General features: G+C 37.3%; 2 long non-coding RNA genes across 4 annotated transcripts in view; one reads left to right on the forward strand and one right to left on the reverse strand.

Moving 5' to 3' along the window:
- LOC107966900 (uncharacterized) overlaps positions 1-27780 on the reverse strand; it is a 570559-nt gene that overhangs the window by 443904 nt on the left and 98875 nt on the right. The gene's annotated exons all lie outside the window — the stretch shown is intronic.
- LOC134807097 (uncharacterized) lies at positions 13532-27561 on the forward strand. The gene is made up of 3 exons (XR_010146734.1): positions 13532-13676; positions 15392-15517; positions 27280-27561. It is a non-coding gene; the product is annotated as an uncharacterized LOC134807097 (long non-coding RNA).

Raw genomic sequence — 27780 nt, forward strand, 5'->3', positions numbered from 1 at the left:
AAGAGACTTTAAAAGAAAGTACATTAGCATCGATACAGAGGAGTATTTCACACTGATGAAAGGGTCAATTTATCATGAATATATAATAATAATAAATATGTGTAAGCCTACTAACAAAAATACATGAATAAAAACTGAGAAACATAATTTCATGATTATAATGGATATAGTATCACCACTCTCTCAGTAATTAATAAAACAAAAATCATCGGTATAAACATAAATGCTCTGAATGATACTGTCAGCCACCTTTAACAGACATTTTTAGAACACTACACCCAATACCTTCAGAATACAATATATTCAAGCCTACATGCTACTTTCAGGAAGACAGTTTATAAAACAAGTCAATACATTTAAAAATACTGAACCTATACAAACTATTAATAAGTTAAGCCACACATTTTTATATAATCTATTGTTCAAAGATGAATACAGGAAAATTAGAAAATATACCAAACAGAATCATAAGAAAATATTACCAAACTTTTAAATGAGAAATTAAATGACATACATTTATGTACTCTACAGATTAAGGAAGCAATCACTGACCCAAACAAAAAAGATAAAATCATAAATTTTTAGACCAAAAAAACACATTTTGTATGCCACAGAAAGCAACAACTTTAGAAACAGTAAATTATGCACTACCAAATTAAAAACACTTCTCATCAAAGGACACTATTAAAATTAATAGGCAAGTCACAGGCTAAAAGAAAATACTGGCAAAAATACATTTGACAAGAAACTCACATAGATGATATATAAAGTTATCCTATAATCAAATAATAAAAAATGACAAACCAATTATAAAAGAGAACAAAACACTGAATAGGTGCTTCATAAGAAAAAGAAATATTAATAGAAATAAGCATGGATATGAAGTAGTCAACATCATTAGTTTTCAGGGAAATACAAATTTAAAACCACAAAATGATTCCAATATTCATCTACCAAATGGCCAAAAAATTTTTAAAAAGATGTATAATGCCAAATATTGGGAAGGATATAAAGCAAGAAGAATTTTAATACATTGTGGAGGGGAATGTAAAATGATACAACCACTTTGAAATTAGTTCTGACAGTTTTTTTTAATCAAAACATAACCTTCACTGTGACCCAGTAATTCCAATCCTAGGGCTTTACCCAGGAATGGTAAAAACCTATGTCCACAAAAGGAGTTTTAAAATAATATTTACATCAGCTTTATTCATAACTCCCAAAATTTGTCAACAGTAGTAGATACTATACAGTATTACAGTCATACAATGGATCTCTACTCAGTCATAAAAATTAACCAACTGTTGATACACCTAGCAACATTAACAAGCTTCAAAGCTATATACTGTATGATTCAATTGATATGAAATTCTAAAACTGGCAAAACAAATCTAAAAATATCAGAACAGTTGCTTTTGGAGGTTGATATCTGAGATAGATTGGGAAGAGGTATGAGGAAACTGAGATTATAATAATGTTCTATTTCTTGATAAAGATTTGTGTATTCAGGTATATGCATTTTTTAAAATGCAGTGACTATACACCTAAGATTTGTGTATTTCATTATACGTAAGTTGCATATTAAAAGAAGAGCTCTAAAATGTCTTCTAGTTAATTATATTCATGCTTCCATATTTAGGGAGATGTATACAGATGTCTGAAATTTACATTGAAATGACTTAAAAATTCAAGACGGAATGATGGGTGGATAAAATAATGAATTAGTATTTTGATAAGTGATAAAATGTGTACAGCAAAATGTTAATGGTAAAACATAGCTGTCATATATATGAGTGTTCATATTAATATACTGTGAAGTTTTGTCAGTATTTTTAGAAATTGTATTAATAAAATATTAAAAATAATTTAAAACTGCCTTGTTTGATGACAGCATCTATAAACTACCAAGATGAAATGCTTTTCCGAGTTTTTGGAGGCCATGGCCCAAAATCACACACTGTAATCCCATTGAATGCCTCTCCACAGGTGTATTTAATCTTCGAACTTCTTCACGTGTCAGTTTGTGAGAATAAGTTGGATCCTGGCTTTCCCACCATAATATAATGCCTTCATTCTGATGTAGGACTATGAAAGACACTTTTGTATTTCACTTTTTCATTTGTGTCATATTGAAAAATATTTTAGTTAACATGATGCAAAAGATAATACAGCAGCTAGAGTCAGACAATAATGAACTCAAATGTGAGTTAAAGTTTATCTTACTATCGAGCTAGGAGATCAAGGGTAAGAAAATTTCTTAAATTCTCATTCTCATTCTCTGTGTGTGTGTGTGTGTGTGTGTGTGTGCATGTGTGTATGTTTAAGATTTAGACTGAATGCAAGAATGCTTTTCTTACAGAATAGTTGTAAAAATTAAATGTGATAAAATATAGTAGCACCTTGTTTGACACCTAGTATATGGCAAGTATTCAACACATTTTATTGCCTTTCCTTCATTATTTCATAATGTAAATAATACTTATTTACATTTTCAGACAATAGGCAGTAATTTTCTTATGTGCTATAATACTCATATTTTTAATATGTCTACTACTATTAATGATGTGGGCAAACAATTATGTATTTAGAATGGATCCTCACAACATAAGGGTATCCTGTCCCTTATTCAGTCAAAGAATAACAAAGAAATTATACCTTAATGAGACATTTTCATCAACATGGCAATACCAGTACCAAACCCCCATGGAGAATGCTATCATCAAATTCCAGAATAGCTTTGAGGAAACAGAATGTAGAAATGAAATGTGATAGAAACTCTATTAATAGCCTCATCATTACATTATTAATGTGATGTATTTATCAGACTAAGGCAGATCTCCAGAGATTACAGCATTGTTTAAGAAAAATAAGAATCTATTATGTACTTAAATGAATCTTTTATTTTTCATAGAACTCTAGATTTAGATTACATTGCCTACCCCTTTTAGCCTGGTAACGTGAGTAACATAATTAGGTACAAAGCACTCAGCGTGGAAGTAACGGTGGAGAGGCATAGGAATCTTCTCAACCCTGGGGAGTGTGGTCTTCAGGAGTTAGATGAAGCCTGCCCTTCTTTCTGACTAAGGATAATTAATCTATGCCCATCTCTCTTTGAACATGCACCTAGAACCTGCAGATGAATATGCCCTGTCTGGTTTGTCACCTGTATGCATGAGGCCACATTTCTCCAACTCACTTGATTGTGGCTCATCCATGATGGACACTTCTGCACACACTGCCACATTCCCTCGCTTTTCTTTCTCCAGAGCTGAGAAATGCTGCTCAGCCATGTTCAGGCAGAGGGTGTGGAGGGATGGAAAAAGATGTCACTCATGTGGTGTGTAATGAGACCACGGAACCCCATGGTCATACCCCTCATGTCCCTGCTTCAGGGTGAAGTGGGTCCCCTGGTCTGTTCTATGTTGTGTGGGATCCCATGATTGTGGGTCAATCCTTCCTCACTTCCCTAGAGAGTGAAACTGGCTGAGGCTCTGCTGGCAGGAAATGCAAATCCATAGCTGAATAGATAGAATAGTTATCTGTCACTGTGAGGATGAACCTCACAATAGAGTTGGCTTGCCTCCACATGGCTGGTTGGTTTTCTCAAGGAGCAGTGCTATGTCAAGGGCTCAGCTTTTCTGTCCGCTGCCCAAAACAGGTAGGATGTCCAAGTGCAGTGGTAGTTAGACAGCTCTTGGTAAGTGAGAATCCATGCTGATAGGCCCGTGAATAGCTTTCTTCTCTGCTGTTGTGGCCACTCCTTCAGGTGTCCAGCGTTTCAATTCCAGGGTGGCCAATGATGAGGACTATGTAATGTTAACCAGTCAAGCATTTTCTCTACTTGGTGTTCAGTGCCTCTTTCATGGTGAACCCTCCTGGGTGGACATTAGCATGAGATACATTTCCATACCTTTATCCAAGTCCTTCTTGTTTAATATCCTACTCCCCTTCCCATAGGCCCCCTAATCAGCTGGTGAGGATGCTGGCCAGGGGCAAGGAATCTATGTATAACCTCAAGCCATTTCTTCCAAATAAAGCTGATGACTTACTTATACACTGCTAGAAGCCTTACCCATTGGTAAGTTTTTCCCCCTTTACTATTGTTCAAGATCACCCTAAATTGGCTTCAGTGCAGCCACTGCTCATGTTTGTGCTTTCACTCAGGTACTGACCCAACCCATGCATCCATAAGCCAAGCTCAAGCTTTCTCCCCTTCTTCAGGGTGGTTGTGTGACAGCTCTGTGCATCACTACGTGTAACACTGGGAAGGGGCGCTGGTACAACTGTGGTGGATGCCAAGGTCATCTGTGCTCCCTGCTCATGCATCTTACTCATGTGCTCTTGTCCTCATCAGATTTACTATCCAATGTATGTTCTCCATCTCATAATGGAGATTTGCTGGAGCCAATTAACTTTGTAGCTTTATATGTCCAAGGAATCCAATTCATCATGTACAATTAAGAATGCATACTCATTTGTTGCCTCTTGGTAAAGTGTCTCTGTCAGGGCATGGTAACAAACTAACAGCTGTCTCTCAAATGATGTATAATCGCCCACTATAATTAGGTTAGGTCTTAGTAGTAACTTAGCCTTACTTCAGAACATTGGGGACCACCATTATAATTCCCCTAAAGGGGCTTTCCATAAACTCTACACATCATCTTTCAACACTACTGGCATCTCCAATACACAGTGTCTGCAAGATTATATGGTCCAAATGGTAGGTCTGGTTCCACTACCACCTGGGTCTGCTGCAGGGCCATTCCCTACTCCCAGCTCTATAAAGCTGGCTGTCTTTCAGGTTACTGAGCGTATGGATGAGAGCCATACTCGTAAGCACAGAATAAGATGCCTTCAGAAGCTAAAGAGGACTACCTCTTAGGTAAGCTTTGTACTTGTTTTTAATGATAGAAAACACAAAATGCTACAGCTTGTCTCTTACTTTGGAGGGTATATATATTCTGACAAGCCCCTGATCACTGGACTGCTAAAAACTTTACTGAAGTGGCAGGTCCCTGAATCTTTACAACATCTATTTTCCACCTGCTATAGACATGTATCTTATCAAGGCCTCAAAGGTAGTAGCCATCTCTTTCTTATTCTGCCTGATTGTTACCTGGTGTAATGCCTACTTGACATAGCTGAATTTCCGCCCTGTCCTAACTCTGCTGATCTTTGAGGAGCAGGGTGCTTGCAATAAAAATTCCCCTTTATAACCAGACAAGCTAGGTCCTGTTTGAATGAAGACAGCCAACCAAAGGACTACAAAAAGACCTCAGGCTTCATTATCATCTCATTTCTATGCTAAATGACACTCCCACCAGTGCCATGATAGTTGACAATTGCCAGAAAAAGCCATTAAAGGGCAAAAAGGAAGGCAGCACTCTGGCTCTTGGAAGTTCACCACACATTTCTGGAGAAAATATGAATATTCCTCCCCTCACTTTTAATGTCCAAACCCTTCGTTAGAGAAACCCTATCTCCCCGCACCCATCGAAAAGCTGATTTGTGAGTCATGCTCTTGCTTCTCAATTCCATTGCCATCAAATAAAACCTGCACTGCTTGACACTCACTTTTGGTTTAATGTATTGGCTTCATGACACCAGACGGGGAAGGGCCCCATCTTTTGGGGGACCAGCTTTGTCAGTAACATGATCAGCCTGACGTCATAGATGTAATGAGTTACTATGTTTTGTGGAATGGCCAGCTGGTCAAGATTTCTTTGTGCAATATTATGACAAGGAAAAGGAGAGCTAACTTAGCCCTATGGAAAGCTGTAAATAAACATTGTTGACAATTCCACATGAATGAAAATAGTTTCTTCTCCCCTTTTTAAATAGAACAGAGAAGAATATATTTACCAAATCAATGGCCTCATGCCATGTTATTGAAGGTCTTATTAATTTGCTCTAGACACACACAGAAACTGTAACGAAAGCTACTGCTCAATTCAGGTTGCAGTAGTCTACTGGCATTCCCTAAGATCCATCCGGTTTCTTCAGGAGCCGTACCAGAGTATTTAAATGGAGAAAAGTTAAGAACCGTCAGCACTGTGTCATTTAGGTTTTTTTTGTTTTGTTTTGTTTTGTTTTGTTTTGTTTTGTTTTTTGACCAAATCTTGCTCTGTCGCCCAGATTGGAGCACAGTGGTACAATTTTGGCTTACTGCAACCTCCACCTCCCGGGTTCAAGTGATTCTCGTGCTTCAGCCCCTTGAGGTAGCTGAGATTACAGACACACGCCACCACACCCAGCTTATTTTTTGTATTTTTAGTAGAAACAGGGTTTTGCCATGTTGCCCAGGGTGGTCTCAAACTCCTGGGATCAAGCGATCCACCTGCCTCAGCCTCTCAAACTGCTGGGATTACAGATGTGAGCCACCACGCCTGGCCCATTTAGATCTTTAATGGTGGTAATAATAGTCATGCTCCTGGGATGCAATATTATTAACGACTTACTACCTTGGACTAGGAAGGAGGGTCAGTCCCAGAGGTTTGACATGGCCCTCCCTACTAGGGTAGGACCCAATGTGGGGGTTACTCCAACTGTCTAGTGTATTAGTCCTTGTTATCCACTTGGCCAATGGGGAAATGGCCGATAAATGGGATTGTGAGCCCAGTGGATGTGGAGAGGAGAGAACTTGCCTATGGCTGTCAGTGAGTCCAGCCTGTGACGGCCTCTGCTACCTTCAGCCCTGGCCTGCATAGAACAGCCACTGAAATTTTAGTGATTCTGGTAGCCTTTTTCACCAGCTGGTGAATGGTGTGTCTGATGGTTTTAGTGAATAGCGTGTCATAATACTTAACCTCTGGCAGATCTTCTGCCCTCACCTAATGTGTCCATTCCAGAGTACCCACTTTCCTCATCCTCTTTCTACCTTTCTCTACCCTTCTTCATGACAATTTAGGAAATGACAATTCCTCAAGAAAGGGCTTTTACATTTTCTCCAGGTTTCTAAGGGTCACCCTAGCAGGGAGTTTGCCCCATATGCTGCAATCCTTGCCAAGGTGTTAAACTGTGTTCTGAGAAAGTGAATCCAAGTCCATAAATTTTTGCTTAGCCAGTTTTTATTCCAGTCCCCATTATCAAGCACCCACCAAAGTGCCCCAGGTCCTGCCAATAGGTACTAGCGAGTCCCCGCACCATCTCCTTCAGCATGTAGTCGCTTTCTTCCTTCATCATGCCCGGCACATCTTTAGTGACTTTATGCTGGAAGGTAGCCCAAGTTGCGGACCTGGAAGCCAGGACAGTGGTGGATTGTATTAGCACTAGGGCTGCCGTAACAAAATACTGAAGATTGGGTGGCTTACCAAAAAAATAAATAAATAAATAAAACAAAATCATTTTCTCACAGTTCTGGAGGCTGGAAGTCCAAGATCAAGGTGTTGGCCGGTTTGTTCCTCCTGATACTTCTCTCCTTGGTGGGCGGATGGCCGTCCTCGTTCTTAGCATCCTTGCAGGGCCTTTCCTCTTTGCATGTGCATTGCTGGTGTTGCTCTCTCTTCTCACAAGGCCACTAGTCCTGTTGGATTAGGGACCCCCCATTATGACCCCATCCTATCTCCTATTACAGTCACACTGGGGGGTAGGGCTTCAACACTGAATTCTAGGGAGAAACAATTCAGTCTATAACAGGTCTAGGGAGGGCCAATGGCCTTCTGAGGAAGACATTTGCTTTATCAATCCACAGGGTGAAGTGCTAGCTCCTATTAAGAAGACGTGGGCCACATCTGCAGAATCAAAATCTCCAGGAACATCCATTTAGATGGGCCTGTTTCATTTTCGGGGCTTCATATTTTTTGAGTCAGTGCCTGACTTTAGCATAACAGATCTGCCTTACCTAATGACTCAGGAGGGCTACTGCTCCTCCTCTTTAATACCCTGTCTGCTTCCATATAAGGACCTACGGGCCTCATTCTAAACTTAACAAGCCCATTTGACTTTCACATTAGCCTCCATTTGGTAAAAGCTTTTCAGTTTCTCTTTATTCCTCTGCAGGGCCAATATTATTTGGGTGTAAACTCACAGTTTTGCTCTTCTTATGAACATGACTTTCCCCCATACCTTTCAAGTGCCTGCATCATTCAGCCTGAGTCATTTCACCTACAAGGGCACTTCCCTGTTTTCTCAGGTTACTCTTCATGAAATCTTTTTTTTTTCTTTTTTTTTGAGATGGAGTCTTGCTCTGTCGTCCAGGCTGGAGTGCAGTGGCACGATCTCGGCCCACTGCAACCTCTGCCTCCCAGGTTCAAGCAATTATCCTGCCTCAGTCTCCCCACTGGCTGGGATTACAGGCACACACCACCACGCCTGGCTAAGTTTTTTATTTTCAGTAGACGAAGTTTCACTATATTGGCCAGGCTGATCTCGAACTCCTGACCTTGTGATCTGCCCTCCTCAGCCTCCCAAAGTGCTGGGATTACTGGCTTGAGCCACTGCATTTGGCCATGAAATCTTTAGCAACCACACTCCCATCTTATTTAAGAAACTATCTGTGGCAATTAGAATATTTAAAATGATGTTATCCTTGATACCTTAGCAGCAAGTGAACGAATTCCCAAGGACCATCTCAATGTCTGCCTTGTTTAGACTATTCTTTAGATCACCTCTGTTAATTCACGTCCTTCAAGAAGCATACACCAAGAAGAACATCTGTTATAGTACATTTGTCCAATATTAGTACATTTTCACTGTTATAAAAGAATACCTGAGGTTGGGTAATTTATAAAGAAAAGAGGTTTATTGGGACTACGGTTCTGCAAGCTGTACAATCAAGGCATCAGCATCTGCTTAGCTTCTGATGAGGGCCTCAGCAAACTTCAAATCATGATGTAAGATGAAGGGGGACCCAGCATTTCACATAGGTATAGTGGGAGCAAGGGGCAGAGGGATGCCACACTCTTTTAAACAATCATATCTTGCATGAACTCACAGCAACAACTCACTCGTTACCACGAGGAGGGCACCAAGCCATTTATGAAAAATCCACCCCCATAAGCCAAACACTTTCCACTAGGCCCCATCTCCAATACTGGGGATCACATTTCAACATGAGGTCTGGAGAGGAAACACATCCAAACCATATCAACATTAGATGTACAGAGGATTTAATGGGAGAAACTCACTTGAAGGCAAAGGGGACAGGGCCTGAGTCAGCAGGAAGGTCCTCCAGCATGTAATGCTGTGGAAGACTGAGCAGGAAGAGACTCACACTGCAGCAGAGCTCGAGACAAGGTGGGGTCAGGGTGATTAGGGATCCCCAAGCCAAAGGATGTTCTCTTAAGGCATCCTGTATCCCGTAGAAATGGGCCAGCACCAGGACGTACACCACGCTTAGCCCTCATCCCTGAGAAGCCAACACAGGGAAAACATGTTTTTCTAAATGGTGGTGGATCTCTAGGTCTGTCAGTGACGTAGGCACCCCAGCTCGGTCTCTTGAAAGAGATTAGAACCATGCATTTTCACGGCTACCATGATATCGCTTACAGATGATTCATGATACAAGAAATTTAAAAAAGCAAAGATTTAAACAAATTGGAACAAAGGGAAATTGGGGTGAGCATCATAAGATGAAACTGAACATAAGATTAGTAGGCAAATATATGTCATAAAATCCTGTGGATCAAAAACATTGCTTTGAGACTTGAATATTTGATAAAAAGAAGAAAATATCATTTATAAATAATTAGTTTGACCAACAAAAAATAAAGGTAAGTGGTTCAAAGGAATTAATCTATTCCTAAAACTGAGGGATGAGATATTATCCAAAATGAACAACATGTGCTATAACCATATTTTCAAAAGAGTTGGCTATGGAGTGACAAGTTACACTTGCCAGATACCAGGAAGTCACACTTCTGTTAAGTAGTAGCATACAGGTAGCATAGTTTTTATAGTATGATTTCACCAAATGTTAGGACTTAAAGTATCTAAAGAAATGGATTATCCTACAAATTGTCTTCCATGAACATTATTGAGAAATACTGTGCAGCTTTTTGTGTTTTTTTGTTTGTTTGTTTTGTGTTTTTTTGTTTTTTTGGTTTTTTTTTTTGTTGTTGTTGTTGTTTTTTTGAGAAGGAGTCTCGCTCTGCCGCCCAGGCTGGAGTGCAGTAGCACAATCTCTGCTCACTGCAACTTCTGCCTCCTGAGTTCAAGTGATTCTCCTCTTGTAGTTTTCATTACAGCTGAAGTACAGTAGTCCACGCTGTCAATTAACAGAATATATGCCTGACTTTACCAACAGCAAAGTAAAGGTCAAAAACATGCCTGAGATACTCCTCCAACCTTGGAGGAGTTGTTGAATTAGTTTGGGCAAGCAGAACCAAAACTCGTTCAGAAAGGAATGCAAAGTTCACATCAACAAGCTGACCAACGGGCAACTGAGGCCTCCATGTTTTCTCCCCTTGGGGCAAGATTGCAATGATTTTAACTTTAAATGTGTTCAAGTGCTACTAAATTCGTACTCGAATGAAGCGCCTAGAGAACATGTAACTTCTCATAATGCACTGTCCAGGTTTAATCCTTTAAAATAAACAGGTCATAAAAAGAACGCCCAGGTAATTGAATGGATTGATTCGTTCTGTGGAGTTAACTCTACGATGAAGGACACTCACCAAAAAATTATTTTGACCTTGGAATACTTCTTTTTAAATAATTATTTCTAACAGTAATTATATAGAAGTGCCAGTGATCTCTTCAAGCTACCCCTAAATTCTGATAATAAAACCATATCATCTAACTGCTGTACAAGTGAGTGCTTGGATTGATTCTGTTTTCTAAGGGGACAGAGAAGGATACTTAGCTCGTTTAAAAGTGGTTCCAAATCATTAAGTAAGTGTATAAAAACAAGTTAGTGGAGAAACACATCTCTCTTTATTCCAAATGAAGATTATTATCCAGTACCCTAGAAAATAATTCCTTCTGACTTTGATTCTCGTGGTATCACTGAGGCACTATTTATTTAGCACTGAAAGCCAGAAGTTAAACTCACAGTGAATTTTTCAACCAAAACCATGATAAAATTATGAACAGAGACCTGCCATTGACTGTATGCCTACTGTGTAGCAGGAACTGTGTTGGCCACACATGGCATCTCTTTCTCAACAATACCATGAGATAATTAATCTGGCACCTATTGTATAAAAGAGAAACTGGAAGTATAAGTAATGTCTTTCCCTGCTCTTGTTCCCAATGTGATACCGCAGGAAAGTGAAAGACCCAGGGGTCCAGTTATATCTGGGTCAAAACTCCTGTCCTTTATTTTTAATCCACTCCTATTGCTTCCATTCCAAGCCTTCATAAATATGAGGGCATTTGTGGGCAAATACATCATTTTGCTTAACCACATGACTAAATGTTCCTAACTATGTGTCATTGTCTCTGCTGACCTCAAAATATGTTATGGCATTTCTTAATTCCCCATAGATTGCCCCATTTTGCAATAATTTCATTATCATGATGACATCAGCTTTTGCCCTTCTTTCTAAAGTTACTACAGTCTTCTTGGGCCAGAAGAATGCCAAGCCATCAAATAGAATATTTTTATCTCAAGACATTATATAGGTCATATTGATAAGGATGTCCATCTCAATCAATATCAGCTGTGGCCTGCTGCTTTCCAAAATAAGCCAACTTCTGTGAAATCTCTCTTACTCACCACTCTCTGTCGAACTGCCAGTAGCAGATGTTTTCATCACTCTAAGTTAAACTACATTTTTTTCTTCCTGTAAAATAGTTTAAATGACTCTGATATTCAAACAATGCGAAAGCATTTCTCATCAGTCATACTCATGGTATTTAACTAGAATATCCGGACCCTCTACCTTGACATACTGTTTTTCTTGCAACAGACATGATTCAAGAGGTTAAAATGTGCACAGTGAGAGACAGACTACGCCTTACCAGCCAGTATTGTTTGTGTGACATCTGCAAGTTTTTCTCATTCTATTTGGAGCTCAGAAGAATCTGGAAAGATCACTATGTCTGCATGGTCTTTACACTTGCCTAATAGTAGCAACTTGTTATGCTAGTGAACTTATTAAATGTATATTTTTATTGATAATTTATTTTATGATTTTTTTCATGATTCATAACATTTGTGCCTATTAATATAATATTTGGGTTTATCATATGCATATGCACTCATTAATCTGTTTGATTTCCTATGTTATGTGTTTGATGATGTCTAAGCCTGTGGGATTTGCTCTACCCCACAAAGAGAAAGGTATAACTTCAGGATTCCATTCTTTATTTTGGTTTATTCCCTAACTGCTAATAGTCAAGTGCAAGTACTTGAAAGTTGCAACTTTCAAACTGCTTTGAACATTAGTGGGCTTCCAATACATATGGAATATGCATAGTGAAAAGTATTCCAAATAGTAATTATATGAATGCCTCACGTGTAGGCATTTTATATGTTATATATAAGCAAACATTCATTTCTTACAGCAATGATAAATTATGTAAATATATGAATGTATATAAGTTATATAAGATATAAATACCATGCTACTTCTAAAAATGAAGAAAATTAAGCTCAGATAAATTAAATAACTTGCCTAGAGACACAAATCCAATATATTTCGAATCCAGGAATACAGCCCAAGACTGTTTTACTCTAAAGCTTCAAGATAAATTGGAGGACAATAATAGTCTTCAAAATAATGTCTGCACAGAGGGTTACAGCAAGGATTAAAATAGAAAAGGCATATAAAACTTTATTCAAAATAAAATAATAGTATTCATTTTATATGAATATTTATGACTGTCACTATAAGCTTCTTAATAATTTTGCAATTGTAGAGATAAGATATGTAGAAAATAATTATTTTATAACATAAAACATATTAGCTTTACAAAACACAATGTGTCACCTGAGTTGAAAGAAGGAAGGGAACATATATGATTGGGGAAATTTATGCGTGAAGTAACCTTGGAGGTGGGTTTTGAGTAGATAAAATTTCAAAAGGCATGGATACAGAGCATATACAGACTTTCCAGAAAGTAAGGGAAATTAATTAGTTATGTTTCCCATTGGCTAATTTCAATAATTTATAGGATATTTCAATTCCCTTTGCCCTCTAGCATGTTTCATCTAAATAAGTGCTCTTTAACACTGCTGCTTATTAAAAATCTTAACAAAGAAAAGAATTCCAATTTATTATGTATGTAGAAAAGACAGAAATGACAACAACCCCCAAGGCAACATTTCCAACGCTGGAGAAAAATATAGAGAACATATGCTTTCTCTCTAGGATGGGTGTGATCTAACATCTAAAACACTTTTAACAAGTTTTTGGATCACAGCTAGCTTCACGTACCCCTTGTTTTCCCATCTGAGCATGTGTAGGGAAGGGGCTAAAGAATTAGGTTACATCTCAGATTTTCATCATAGTGTGATAGATTTACAGCAATCACAAAGCCCCAATTTAGGGTCAGGGCTCTGACTTTTTATTGTGCTCTAGGTACACGTCTCCTTTGGTCAGTAGGAAATGAATCAGTCTCTCACTGTTCCTCTCTTCCCATAGATCAGAAGTGTGGGGTTAACGTTAATTGGATTAATTTCCCTGAAGACTTAGAATCGACTACCCTACCTTACCTGAAGTGCCATATTTAATAGAGCTGATCATATTTCAAGCTGGAATACTCTATTGAGAAATGCAGTCCATGTGAGAATTGTAAGTTGCAAGTAAGAGAAATGGAGAACATGGGAAAGGCAATGGGAAGACATGAAAAGTTTTTGAGCCAGGGGAATTCCTAATTAAAACGTTGCAATAGGAAGATTAACCTGGCACCACAGTTTAATTATCCTTGTAACACAGAGGATCAGGACGTGGTGGGTTGCCCAGCAGTAGGAATACCCCTGGGAAAGACTGCCAACAGGATTTAGGCTAGTCACAGTGGGGCAGGAAGAAGCACATGATGCTACGCACCTAGCTTTCCCTTTCCTTTCCCTTCCCCTTTTATGGAGTAAGACCTCCCCAGGCTACGCCCAGTATTTCACTCACTCCCTGAGCAGCAAATCTATCCACCTACTATTTTTGGTCTGCAACTCACTCCCCTGCAAACTCTTAACATTAGCTTGGTATGACCATTTGTGTTTTTCATTTCTGTACCAAGCTATAGACATGTAGATCACTATCACGACAAATGTACACTCTTTACCTTCAACTGGACCCACTTATAGAGAACTTATCTTCAGTGTTATGAGCTCCCTTTCTCAAACTCCACACTGACGGTTTCTTCTGCAACCATTCTCTCCTATGCCATTTTTCCATTATCTCCCACATTACCATTAGCCAATGACCCTAGATTTACTTAATAGAGGAAGTAGCTACCATCTGTCAAAGCTTCATTCATTTTTGTATCCTGACTACAAATGAATTCTTACCACAGTGGTCTCTTTCTTCTTGTAACTAAAAAATAAAACAATTCTCTTTCCTCCTTCCAAGCAAATATTTTGAATAGGACTAGCCTTTGGCTAAGGATTTGAGTAAAGTTCTTTCATGTGGTCCAGAATGTACAGGCAAAACTTTTTATTAAGAGAAATATGGCTCAGTACAGGGAGTCATTCTTCTGCTGGGCACCCAAGTGGCCCAGTTATAAAAGCTGCAGGGGCAGAGAGGAAATGAGAAAAGAACAAACACTTTGATGCAAAATACTGTACTCCATTGGAAAGCAGTTGCCTTGTAAAATATTAAAACATTGAGGAGTTAGAAAAAGCTGTCTCTTCTAATGAGTTTGAGCATTATTATCACTGAGAAAGTTTATCCACAATGAAGAAAACTCTGTGGCATGTGTGTGTGCGTGTGTGTGTGTTTGTGTGTGTGTGTGATTCACAGGTCCCAACAATCAGAAAGGAAGAGAGAAATTTCTATAACATACGCCATGAGAAGGGACCATATCAAGCTCACACCCACACACAATTGATATTAAGATGCACAGTATCCACATACCACCTTCCCTTCACATCTGTTTTTCCATAAATGATTCTTCCAGATTTGGAGTGTCAAAAGTAACAACTCCTATACTCACCGCATGAATGACGCACATGTAAGGTCACTTAGCTTGAATACCAGAGACACAGAGAAGGGTCTTTCTCGAGGATGATATTAATCCCTATGATGATGGGGAGAAGTTTGTTAAAAGGTGACTCTATGGATGGCGTCCCACCTGGTAATGATGAGTGAACAAGTATTTCTGAGAGGAGAGATGCAGATGGAGGATGTGTTAGGGACTAGGGTATGCCCACCAGAGGGCTCTCTGTAAAGACACTGAATTTCCAATGCATGGCTTCTGAAGACAGGAAAAGTCATGCTAATGATAGTTTTAAGAATCTGTTTTCCTTTTCCCATACTGTAATTTATCCAACAAATGTTGTATTTTCATACAGCCTTTTGTGGTGCAGATGTGAAGAATCAGTGCAAAGGCTGCTTGTCTCCCATTTGCCTCTTGGTTCGCTTCTTGGCAGGGGTCCATCCTATCAAGTTGGGAATTTCAGGCCACGAACAGCAGTAAGGTGAGCAATGTGACCTGATGGAGGTGGGAATACTTGGGGGGAGATGGAAGGGGCTACAGTAGTGAAAGTTTAGAAGAAATAATAAGTTCCAAATGTTTACTATTCCCTAGCAGAAGGTAAGCCAGGGGCATGGAGTGGGACTCTATGTCTGCACTCAAGCTTTTATTCCTCACATAAGGGACACGTTTCCCCACAGTCCAGGCCACGTCACCTCTTGCCAGTGTCCTCATTGTACTTTATCACTTCATAAAAACCACCATATATTGAGCGGCCAAGGCAGTGGATCACGAGGTCAGGAGTTCGAGACCAGCCTGGCGAACATGACAAAACCCTGTCTCTACTAAAAATACAAAAATTGGCCAGGCCCACGTGGTGGCAGCGGCCTGTAATCCCAGCTACCTGGGAGGCTGAGGTAGGAGAATCGCTTGACCCAGGAGGCAGAGGTTGCAGTGAGCCGAGATTGCGCCACTGCACTCCAGCCTGGGCAACAGAGCAAGACTGTGTCAAAAAAAAAACAAAAAACAAACAACAACAACAACAACAACAAAAATATATATATTTTCCTTTCATTTCTTTTTATTTTACATGTGAACAATTGCACTTCTATTCAATTAAAAATTATTAAAAAACAATAATTTTTAAAAAGGAGCTGTAGTTTCTTTTCTGCTCTCACAATTTCTATAAGAATTGCCTGTACCAGTCAGTCTCCAAAAAGAAAGGGAAAGAATGGGGAGAATCACAATCAACTGAGCAGGTATTTTTTTTCTTTTCAAATATACCCCCATATTGAGGGGCCATAAAAGATAGAGTGTGTGTGTGTATTTGTGTGCGCAAATGTAGGTGTCTTTGCACATATAGGTGTGCATTCAAGTAACTTGTATCAGGTCAGGGATTTGATCCAGGTTGAAAAGATCAGTCATTTCTACCAGCACTTCAAATCCATTTATTCTCCAGCCCATCACAGTCAAATCTTTTTTTTTTTTTTTTTTTTTTTTTGAGACGGAGTCTCGCTCCATCGCCCAGGCTGGATGGAGCGCAGTGGCGCCATCTAGGCTCACTGCAAGCTCTGCCTCCTGGGTTCACACCATTCTCCTGCCTCAGCCTCCCGAGTTGCTGGAACTACAGGCGCCAGCCACCATGCCCGGCTAATTTTTTTGTATTTTTAGTAGAGACGGGGTTTCACCGTATTAGCCAGGATGGTCTCGATCTCCTGACTTCGTGATCCACCCACCTCGGCTTCCCAAACTGCTGGGATTACAGGCTTGAGCCACCACGCCCGGCCCAAACTTTTAATTTTTGTCTTAAATTACCCTTGCTAAGATCAACCACAACCTTTGATAACCACAATAACTGGTCTCTTCTCAATCTTTATTTTGGTTGAGGCTCCTATGTTGACCATCTCTCCCTTTGACTTCTCATGGATGGGGTACATGACAATCACAGCAGTGTCATTATTTGGATGACAGGATTTGAAGTCAGCCAGGCCTGGGTTGAAAGCTTGGCTCACTTCTTCACAATGTAATATTGAGCACATAGCATGAACTTTAGGACTCCATTGATAAATTTATTTGATAAAACCAATTTTATATGGGGTATCATAAAGGTTAAATAAGAAAACACACACATATCATCATCACACACACATACATATAAAGTAGGTTATACTTCGCTATAATTAGTAAGATTCCTAAATCTCAATGGCTCTACACAACCACGTTAATTTTCTATCTGTGCTACTTGTCTAATGCCCATCAGATGAGGAACTTTGCTCTGCATGGTCATTCAAAACCCATGGTGATGTTGTCCTTCCATCTTGTGGCTATACCCCTTGGGACACTTGGCTTTCTCAAAGGCAGGAGCAAGGAAAGACAGGGTAGAATAGCAAATGGTCTGTTAACTACTTCAGCCCTAAAGTGACACATATTACTTCTGAATGTGCAGCAGTAGTATTCAGTCACACTGTCCCACTTAATTGTTAGGAGGCTAAGAAATTCTATGAAGCAGGTAGAATATTTGGTGAACAGCACTGTTTTTGCCTCAGGGTCCCCTTGTGATCATCAATTTTGGCTCCTCTCCCTTTTAAGTAAAACACATTGGAGATCCTCAACTTCTCCCAGGGATGACAAGCCAAAGTCATATGTACATGCTGAAAGGAAAGTTTGGGATCTCTGGGGTAAAGTCTAAAGTCTAAGTTTCACTTATTTTGCTGAGGATCACTAAATTTTTAAACAAAAGAAAAATAAAAGGAATATCTGCACTCTCCACCATATACAGATAATGGTGGAACAGGGGTAATACTCCAGTGTAAAAAGAAGAGATGCACAGAAGTCACTGAATTGTAGCAAATTCTGAAAGAATGCCGGGTAGATATTTTGAAGCTATCTTAAAGGAAATGGGGCATGTTCCTTGATTAGGCTCCAATTCTGGTTTCTGAAGGGACTTTCCATTTTCCATTATTCTTCATGGCTCTTGCAGCATTCACAGGGTGAGTATTTTTTGGCCTCTGGCTCCTTGATAACAACTGAGATATTCACGGGGGATTTCCTTCCCTCTGGACTGTGCCTAATTACAATATGAGAAAGACTGGCAGCCCAAATATACTTTTAAACTTGAGTATTACATTTTGGTGTATACTTTGTTCTATTTGTTCTATGTGTATAGATCCTCATACACACACACACACACACACACACACACACACATATAAATATACTATATAAACTAATAAATGATATATACATGATAATATCTGATATATACATATATACACATGTAAATATAACAGTACAACTCTCTCAAAAACATAATAACAACTTCATTTTCTCACCAAGGTGGAGTAAAAGGAATTGAATTTACATCTTCACCTGAAACAATTAAAAACTCAGACATGGCCGGTGCGGTGGCTCACGACTGTAATCCCAGCACTTTTGGAGGCTGAGATGGGTGGATCACGAGGTCAAGAGATCAATACCATCCTGGCCTACATGGTGAAACCCCATCTCTACTAAAAATACAAAAATTAGCTGGACGTGGTGGTGCGCACCTGTAGTCCTAGCTACTCAGGAGGCTGAGGCAGGAGAATCCCTTGAATCCGGGAGGCGGAGGCTGCAGTAAGCTGAGATCACACCACTGCACTCCAGCCTGGCAACAGAGTGAGACTCTGTCTCAAAAAAAAGAAAAAACTCAGACACTTTTTAATACTTTGGCCATCAGGCAATGAAGATAGTAATTCCTGAGATAATGGAAATGAGTGATGTAAGCCCTATGCTTCCCCTTATTTACACATAGAGACAGGCTCTTGGCCTCAGCTCTGGAAGAGGAAACCCAGTCAGACGTGACGCCCTCTCAGAGTGGAGCAGACAAAGATGGGAGTCCAGGGATTTCAGGGTAGCACAAGATTGAAGGGCAGGATTCTGTGGAAGAAAGAGTTGTCAAGAGAGAATTCTGGATAGTCACAGAGGTAAACCTCACGTCTTCAGCTGTGTACTGAAACCCTGAGTTCAGGAAAAGATTTAATTGAAACGATTTAAGGAATAATCACAGTGCTCATAGAGGGCCAGAACTAGTTTCTGTTCCCACCAGCTGAGATAGAAAGCCTCATAATTAATGGGGCATAGGTGGAGTACTCAGCAAGTCGGGAAAATTTTCCAGATAACCACAGTTCAGGACAAATCTTAAGAATATTTACAGAAATACAAAAATATCCAATACTCAATAAGAAAAGTCTTTATCTGTCATCAAATTCAAAATGTTCAGGCAAGCAAAAATACAATTATAATGACGATAAAAATCAATAAATCAAAATTTAACAGTGAAATAAAGTATTGTTAAAGGATTGTTATAAATGTATTTCTATGTTAAAGATGTTAGAGAAAAGATTGGGATATAAAAAAATAAAGTTTTTAAAGATGTGAAAACTGTAATGCCTAATATGAAAAATATACTGGATGAGATTAAAGACAAATTAGACATCACAGGGAAAAAAAATACTGAATTTAAAGTGAGAGTGATAAAAACTATTAAAATGAAACACAGCAAAAAATAAAAGAAAATGAACAGAGCATCTCAGAGCTGTGCAGAAATTTCAAGCACCATAATATATATGTAATTTGAATCTCAAAACAAAAAGATAGATGGGGATATAGAAAACTACTTGATAAGCCAAAGATCCAAAGTTTGGCAAATCCCAAAAACAAGAAATATTAAGAAAATTACATCAAGGCACTTCCAAATCAAGTTTCTTAAAAATGGAAATAAAGAAGAAAAAAAGCATCTATGAAAGAAAAATTAAGAGTATATTTAAAGCAAAAGATTTTCCATTGGAAACAATGTATGACAGAGGAGAGTGAAGCAAAATCTTTAAGTTGTTAAAGGAAATTATTGTGAACCTAGAACTGTAGTATACACCAAATGGAACATCTTTCAAAAAAGGATGAAATAAAGATGTTTTCAGACATGCCTAAGCTAAAAGTTTTAATATTATCCTGCCTGCACTACAAGAAATGTTAACAGACATACAGCTAAACAAAATTAGGAAAACAATACATTAACAAAATTAGAAGTTCAACAAAGAGGTAAAAACAGTAAAAAAAAAAAAAGGGACAGGAGAATACATAACTAATATAAAAAATTACTAGAGGGATTCACAAGCAGATTTAATCAAGAAGAGAGAATTGAGAGACTAGAAGGCAGATCATGAGAAATAATCCAGTCAACAAAAAAGAAAAAAGAAAAAGAAAAGGATGAAGAAAATCTAAGAGTCTTATAGGATGCAATCAAGGTAACCAATATGTGCACTATAAAGTTCCCAAAAGGAGAACAGAGAGAGAAAAGAACAGATAGCCCATTTAAAAAAATAACAGCCCCAAACTTCCCAAATCTAGAGAGGACAACTGACGTGTAATTTCATGAAGCATGAATGTCTCCAAATAGTTAAATGTAAAGAGATCTGCATAGGGGCATAGTATAGTCAAATTGTCAAAAGTCAAAAACAAAGAGGAAAGTTGGAAAGTGGAAAAAAATAAAAGCAACTCCTCACATGAGCCCTGCATAAGACTGTCAGTGGATTTCTCAGAAGAAACCCTGCAGGCCAAGAAAGAGTGGGATGAACACTCTTCCCCAGACAAACAATAATTAAAGAAGTTCATCACCACTAGACCTATGTTAAAGGAAAAGCTAAAGGGAGTTTTTCAACTTGAAATAAAAGGACACAAATTAGCAACATGAAAACTATGAAATGATAAAACTCACTGGCAAAAGCTAAGTATTATATATGACTAAATACAGAATACTTTGTTTATTAATTTATTTTATTTTATCTTTGTAGACACAGGGTCTCACTCTGTTGCCCAGGCTAGAGTGTAGTGATGTGACCATAGCTCACTGCAGCCTTGAACGTCTGGGCTCAAGCAACCCTGCTGCTTCAGCCTCCTCAGTAGCTGGAACTATAGGCTGCAACATCATCATCATGTTCGGCTATTTTTTTATTTTCACTTTTGTAGGATAGAGTCTCTGTATGTTGCCCAAGCTGGTCTCCAACTTCTGGTCTCAAGCAATCTTTCCACCTTGGCCTCTCAAAGTGCTGGGATTGCTGGTGTGAGACACAGTGTTCAATCTCCAAACCAGAATAGTTTAATATTGTAGTAATGGTGCATAAAATATTTTCAATTCTAGTATAACATTTAAAAGACAAACATTTTAAAAACTAAAATCGTTTATAAATGGACACACAATGTAAAAGGTAACAACAATAACAAAGTATAGAGGGAGAAATAAAAGTGTAGAGATTTTGTATATGATTAAAGTTGCTATCAGCTTAAAATAGACTATTATAACTAGATGATATTTTATGTCAGCTCTCTGGTTAATACAAATAAAAAACCTGTAATAGAGAGACAGCATACGAGGAAAGAGAAATCAAAGTATATCCCTCCAAAAAATAATCACATAATCACAAAACAAGACAGCAAGAGAGGAATAAAGCCAACGAAGGAACTACAAGAAAGTCAGAAAATAATTAACAAAATGAAATTTACTTTAAATGTTAATGAATTAAATTTCCTAATTAAAATACATAGAGAGTAGCTGAGTGGATTTTTAAAAACCAACTATATGCTGCCTACAAGACACTTTAATTTTAAGAACACACCTACTGAAAGCAAAGGGATGAAAAACTGTTCCATGCAAATGGTAACGAAGAGAGAGCCAAAGTGGCTATTCTTATATCAGACAAAATAGATAAGTCAAAAACTGTCATAAAAGGCAAAAATGTTACTATAATATTGATAAAAATGTCAAACAAAAGGATATAGCAATTATAAATATATATGTAGCCAATATTGTAGCACCTAAACATGTAAAGCAAATATTAACAGATCTGAAGGGAGAAATAGAGAGCAAAATAATAACATTAGGAAACTTTAAAATTCTAGTTTCAATAATAGATAAATCATCGAGACGGAAAATCCTAAGAAAACAGTGGACTTGAACAATGCTACAGACCAAATGGACTGAACATTTCATCCAACAGCAGTAGACTACAAATTCTTCAGAAGCACACACAGAACATTCTCCAGCATAGATCATGTTAGGCTACAAAACAAGTCTTAAAAAAATAGGAAACTTGGATTTACAGCAAATATATTTTCTGACCCATGGTATAAAGCTAGAAATCAATAGATAACTGACTGTATAAGGCAAAAATAACAACAATGTATTACAAGATTTATAACACACATAGAAATAAAATGCTTAACAAGAGTAGTACAAAGGTGAGCAAATTAGAGTTGGATGTCTTAATACATTTGCTGTAATATTCTCATATGTAAAATAGTAAAAGCACTTAAATGTTAACTGTGATAAATTTAAGTTGTATACTAAAGCCCTATAGCCACCATGGTAGGGTGTGGGTGTGGACTTAACAAAAAATTGTAGCTAACTGACCAACAAATAAGCTAAGAAAATCATTTTAAAAAATTAGCTAATCCAAAATATAGAAGAAAAAAGGGAAAACTGAACAAGAACAGGTTATATAGATAAAAAACATCAAAATTCCAGATTCAAATCTAACCATATCAATAATCATATTAAACAAAAATTGTCTGAATACCTCAATTAAATGGCAGTCATTGTCAAATTGGCTAAAACAGCAAGACCCAATAAAATGTTGCCTATAGAAAACCAACTTAAATGTAAAGACACAAATAGAATGAAAGTAAAAAGAATTTAAAAAGAGAATTATAATGTTGACATTAATTTAAAAAATAATCTGGAGTAACTTCATTAATATGGGACAAGGTAGATTTCAGAGTAAAGAATATTGCCAGAAATAAAGGGGCCATATCAAAATGATAAAGGGATTAATTCATTAAGATGATATAATAATTCTAAATCATTCTACACCTAATGAAAAAGGCATAAATCACTTGAAACAAACAGTGACAGAACTGAAAAAATAACTAAAATCCACAATTATAACATGATATCTTGACACCATCCCCTTAATAATTGATTGAGTGTACAGAAAATCAATAAGAAAATAAATGACTGGAACCATACTATGACGTAACTGATGTTTACAAAATACCCCACCCAGCAGCAGTAGAAATGATTACTTTTCAGGTATGTACAAGACATTTACCTAGACAAATCTTATTCTGAATAATAAAACAAGTCTCAAAAGTTTAAAAAGAGTGAATTTATAAAAGAATACTTTCTGACCACAGTGGAACTATATAAGAAAAATATCTGGAATGTCCCTAAATATTCAGAAAATGAATCGTAAATGTCTAAATAACCTGTGAGCCAAAAAAAAGATATAAATAAGGAAATTATAAATTATGTAAATCAGTACAAAATTGTAAACACAATATACCAAACCTTGTTGTATGCAACGAACAGTACTTAGAATATTTATATCACAAAATGCCTATACAGTAAAGAAGAAAGAGTTCAAATTAATAGGCTAATCTTCTCCCATAAGAAACAAACAAGTAAACAAACAAAAATAAATCATTAAAAACAACAAAGCAGAAAAAAGGAAATAATAATCAGCACAGCAAAAATTATGAAAAATCAATGAAACAAAAATTGGTTAAGTGGTATACGTTAAATAAACTAAAAAATCTCTAGACATGCTAATGCATCAAAAAAAAAAGAATAGGCACAATTTTCAATTTACTGAGTGAAAATGTGACATTACTATAGATCCTACAGATTTCAAAGGCTGGAGAAATATACTGAACAGACTTATGCTATTAAGTTTCTTCAATTTAGATGGTATGAACAAAGTCCTTGAAAGATGTCAACTACCAATGCATGTATATATAAAGTATATATGTATATATAATACACATACATGTATTTATACATCTATGCATATATGATCATACATATTCATGTGTATGTGTAAATATAACCTGAATAGCTTCATATCTATTGAAAAACTGAATATGTAATTTATAATTTTCTGGTGGTAACAATATTCTGGGACCACCAGAATATTATCTTCAAGGTAAATTTAACCAACCTTGAAGGATTAACACCAGTTATATTCAAACTATTCCATAGCATTTAAGACAAAGGAATATTTCTCAGCACATTCAATAATATTTAAATAATTATCATATTAGATGGGTACAGTGGATCATGTCTGTAATTCCAGCACTTTGGGAGGACGAGGCAGGCAGATTACTTGAGGCCAGAAGTTTGAGACCAGCCTGGCAACATGATGAAACCCAGCCTCTATACAAAAAATTAGCCAAGCATGGTGGCGCATGGCTGTACTCCCAGCTACTCAGGAAGCTGAGGTGAGAGAATCGCCAGAACCCAGGAGGCAGAGGTTGCAATGAGCGGTGATCATACCACTGCACTCCAGCCTGGGGGACACAGTGAGACCCTGTCTCAAAAAAAAAAAAAAAAATCATCTTCATTATCATATTGAAATCAATTGAGAACATTACAAAAAAAGAAAAGTACAGATCAATACCCCTCACAAACACACACACACACACACACAAACGTCTTAACAAAATTTTGGGAAATTGAAAAAAATATATGAATAAGGCGATTTAAACATCTAAGTAGTGTTTATCCCGGGAATTCATGGTTTGTTTAACATTAGAAAATAAATAATGTATCATATGAGCAGAATAAAAAGAAAAAATAGCCAGATCATATCAATATATGCAGAAAAGCAATTGACAATATCTAACATCTATTTCTAATATTTAAAACAAACAAACAACATCTCTTAGTAAACTAAGATCAGGTAGAATTTCCTTAAATTGGTACAGGACTATAATGAAAAACTCTTTAGCTAACATCATACTTAATTTTTAAAAGTCCCTAAAATAACGAATAAAGTAAGGATGTCCATGCTCACCATTTCTATTAAACAATGTTCTGGAAGCTTCAGCTACTGCAACAAGGCAATATAAATAAATATCCAGAAAGGAACTATATTTTATTTTTATTCACAGACAACAAAATTGTTTCTATAGAAAACGCTAGAGAATTCACCAGTAACACTACTACAACTAAAAAGAGTGAGTTTCACAAGTTTGCAAAATAGAAACAACAGTAACATACAAGAATCAATTGTATATCTATATAGTGACAATGAACAATTGGAAACTGAAACTTAGATAACATTTCCAATAGCATCAAAATATGAAATACTTATGGATAATTCTGATGCACAGAACCTTTATATTGAAAACTAGACAATATTTCCAAGAGAAACTATAGCATATATAAATAAATGAAAAATGTAACATGTTCATTGACTGAATAGCTCAATAATGTTAAGATGTTATTTCTCCATAAATTCATCTTCCTATAGAGTACTTTGTAGAAATTGAGAAAGTGATCTTAAAATTTATATGGAAATTCAAAAAGCAAAGAGTCAAAATAATTTTGAAAAAGATGAACTGTTTGAGGACTGAAACTAATTAGAGATTTGTAAAGCTACAGGAATTTTGAAAAAAAGTGGTACTGGCATAAATATAGAGAAATACACCAATAGGACAGAATAGGGAATGAAGAAAGAGATATGTACTTATAATTTCCCTTGATTTTTGTCAACGTTACAATAGTAATTCATGCTACTTTTAGGTATTTACCTAAAGTAAGTAAAAGCATATTCCCTTATATAGACTGGTACATGAATGTTCACAGTAGCTTTATTTGTAATCCTCAAGTCCTAGTAACAGCCTCAACAACAGGCTAATACAGTTTCTGTAACACAGTAGTTGGTGTGTTGGGCCATCCCTCATCCCCCTTCAGTACCAGGACACTCATTTCAGTTCCCTAAGCTGTGGCCTGCTGAAGGCTCACAGCTGAATCCACACCCAGTAACTTCCCTAGGATTTGGCTAAAGGTAGTTGCCTAGTCCTGGCATCAGCCTATATTTAAAATCTGGCTGATAAAAGAGGGCAAACGGTGAGCACCTTCGCCTCAACTTTGGACAACCCTGACAGCCCCCTAAAGTCCAGGACTTCCCACAAAAGCAGCTGAAGCCTAGGTTGTGAATGCCTCTAATTCTCCATCTGCCCAATCCTTTCTTCCATCCTTCATATTTTGTTTCTAAGAGGATTTTCCCAAATAAATCTCCCACATGCAAATATATCTCAGGCTCTGTTGAAAACATGGCTCTCAGCCACCATGCATCAAGAATTAATGGTGCGCACTTCACTGCCTCAGCTCAAGATGATGTGTAATCATTTCTGCGCAAAGCCCACAGGACTAGTCTCCCAGCTCTGACTAACAGCAAGTAAGATAGGGAATGTGAGAAATAAATGAAACGTTCAGTAAGCCTCTGTTTACCCTTCACTTCCTTGTGTCTAGGGATAACGTCTAATTCCCTGTTGTATCCCTAGTACTTAGTGAAATGTCTGCCATTCGCCAGTATTCAGTATATGTTCCCATTGACTAACAAATGAAGAATTTTAAGAATTGTTTACCTATTGAGTTTAGTACAAAAAAGTTTCCAAAATGATAGTGAAGTTACATTACACGTTTATGTAATTGAAAAAATGGTGTTAAAAAAAGAATTTATTTTTAAAGAAAATATGAGGAATCTTCATTTTAAATCTGTAGAATTGAGATACTGGAAGGCTAACTGGATAGAAATAGTGCAGTATATGTTAGGAGAGAGATCAGGAATTGAGGTTAAATTACCAAAAGAGGTGATAATTGCAATGATGATGGGTGTATACAACTGCCAAAGTTACAGAACTTACAAAAGCTGCCAGTTTAAATATATTGTTAAGTGAAGCAGATGCTTGTTCTCACTATTGGTACTAAAATGTGTTAACTATTCAAAAATAAAATGTAATTCATCTCTATTAAAAATGATGAAGTACCCTTGAGGATAGCTTCATCAGATACATAATATTTATGAAGAAAATGATTTATCTTTAACATTCCCTGATTACCATCACTTGACTGGGCTCACTCCCTCACTAGGCATGTAAAGTACTCATTCTTTATACCAAAGCTAATTTGTGCTTGTTCTCATATTGCTTGGTAAAATGTTTTAAAACCATGCCTGTATGTATGCTATCTACCCGCAGATAATTTGGAGTTTCTAAGATGCTATTTTCTATTTTTCTTACTTTCCTTCAATTTAGTTTTGTTTAAAATTTATACTGGGCTTACTTAATGCCAGGCACTGTTCTAAGCACTTGGCAAATGTTTTCTCACTTAATTTTTATAATAATCTTAAGAGATGTGTACTATTATTTTCTCTTCCTGATTAACAGATGAGGAAACTGAGGCATGGAGTGATTAATTTGCCCAAGACCACAGATCAAGTGATGAAGCTGAATTCAGGCACAAGCAGTCTCACCCCAAGCTCATGTCCATAAATACCATTCCTTGTATCCTTTCTATGTTTGGGCGGTCAACTACATGACCAGCCCTGATGAATCTAAAGGAGCCTAAGGATGCCAAGAAGAGCTAGTCATACTCTACCCTTGAGGATCCACAGGCTTACACCATCCCACAATTCACTGCAGTGTTCTCTACCCAAAAGAGAACCAAAGTAGCCTAAAACTGTCTTTTAGCTCCTTGTAACAAACCCATTAATCTCACAGAAAGAGTATTGCATTGGTATATACATAATGAGCAACATTAGCTAATACCCTGCTTTCTCATCAAATTATATCATAACAATGTCTACTTTTTTGAATTTTATTTTTGAAATAATTTTAGATTGACAAAAACATTGAAAAAATACACTGGGGGTTCCCATATACCCCTTC

Source organism: Pan troglodytes, chromosome 8 (assembly GCF_028858775.2).
Source record: "Pan troglodytes isolate AG18354 chromosome 8, NHGRI_mPanTro3-v2.0_pri, whole genome shotgun sequence".
Lineage (NCBI taxonomy): Eukaryota > Metazoa > Chordata > Mammalia > Primates > Hominidae > Pan > Pan troglodytes.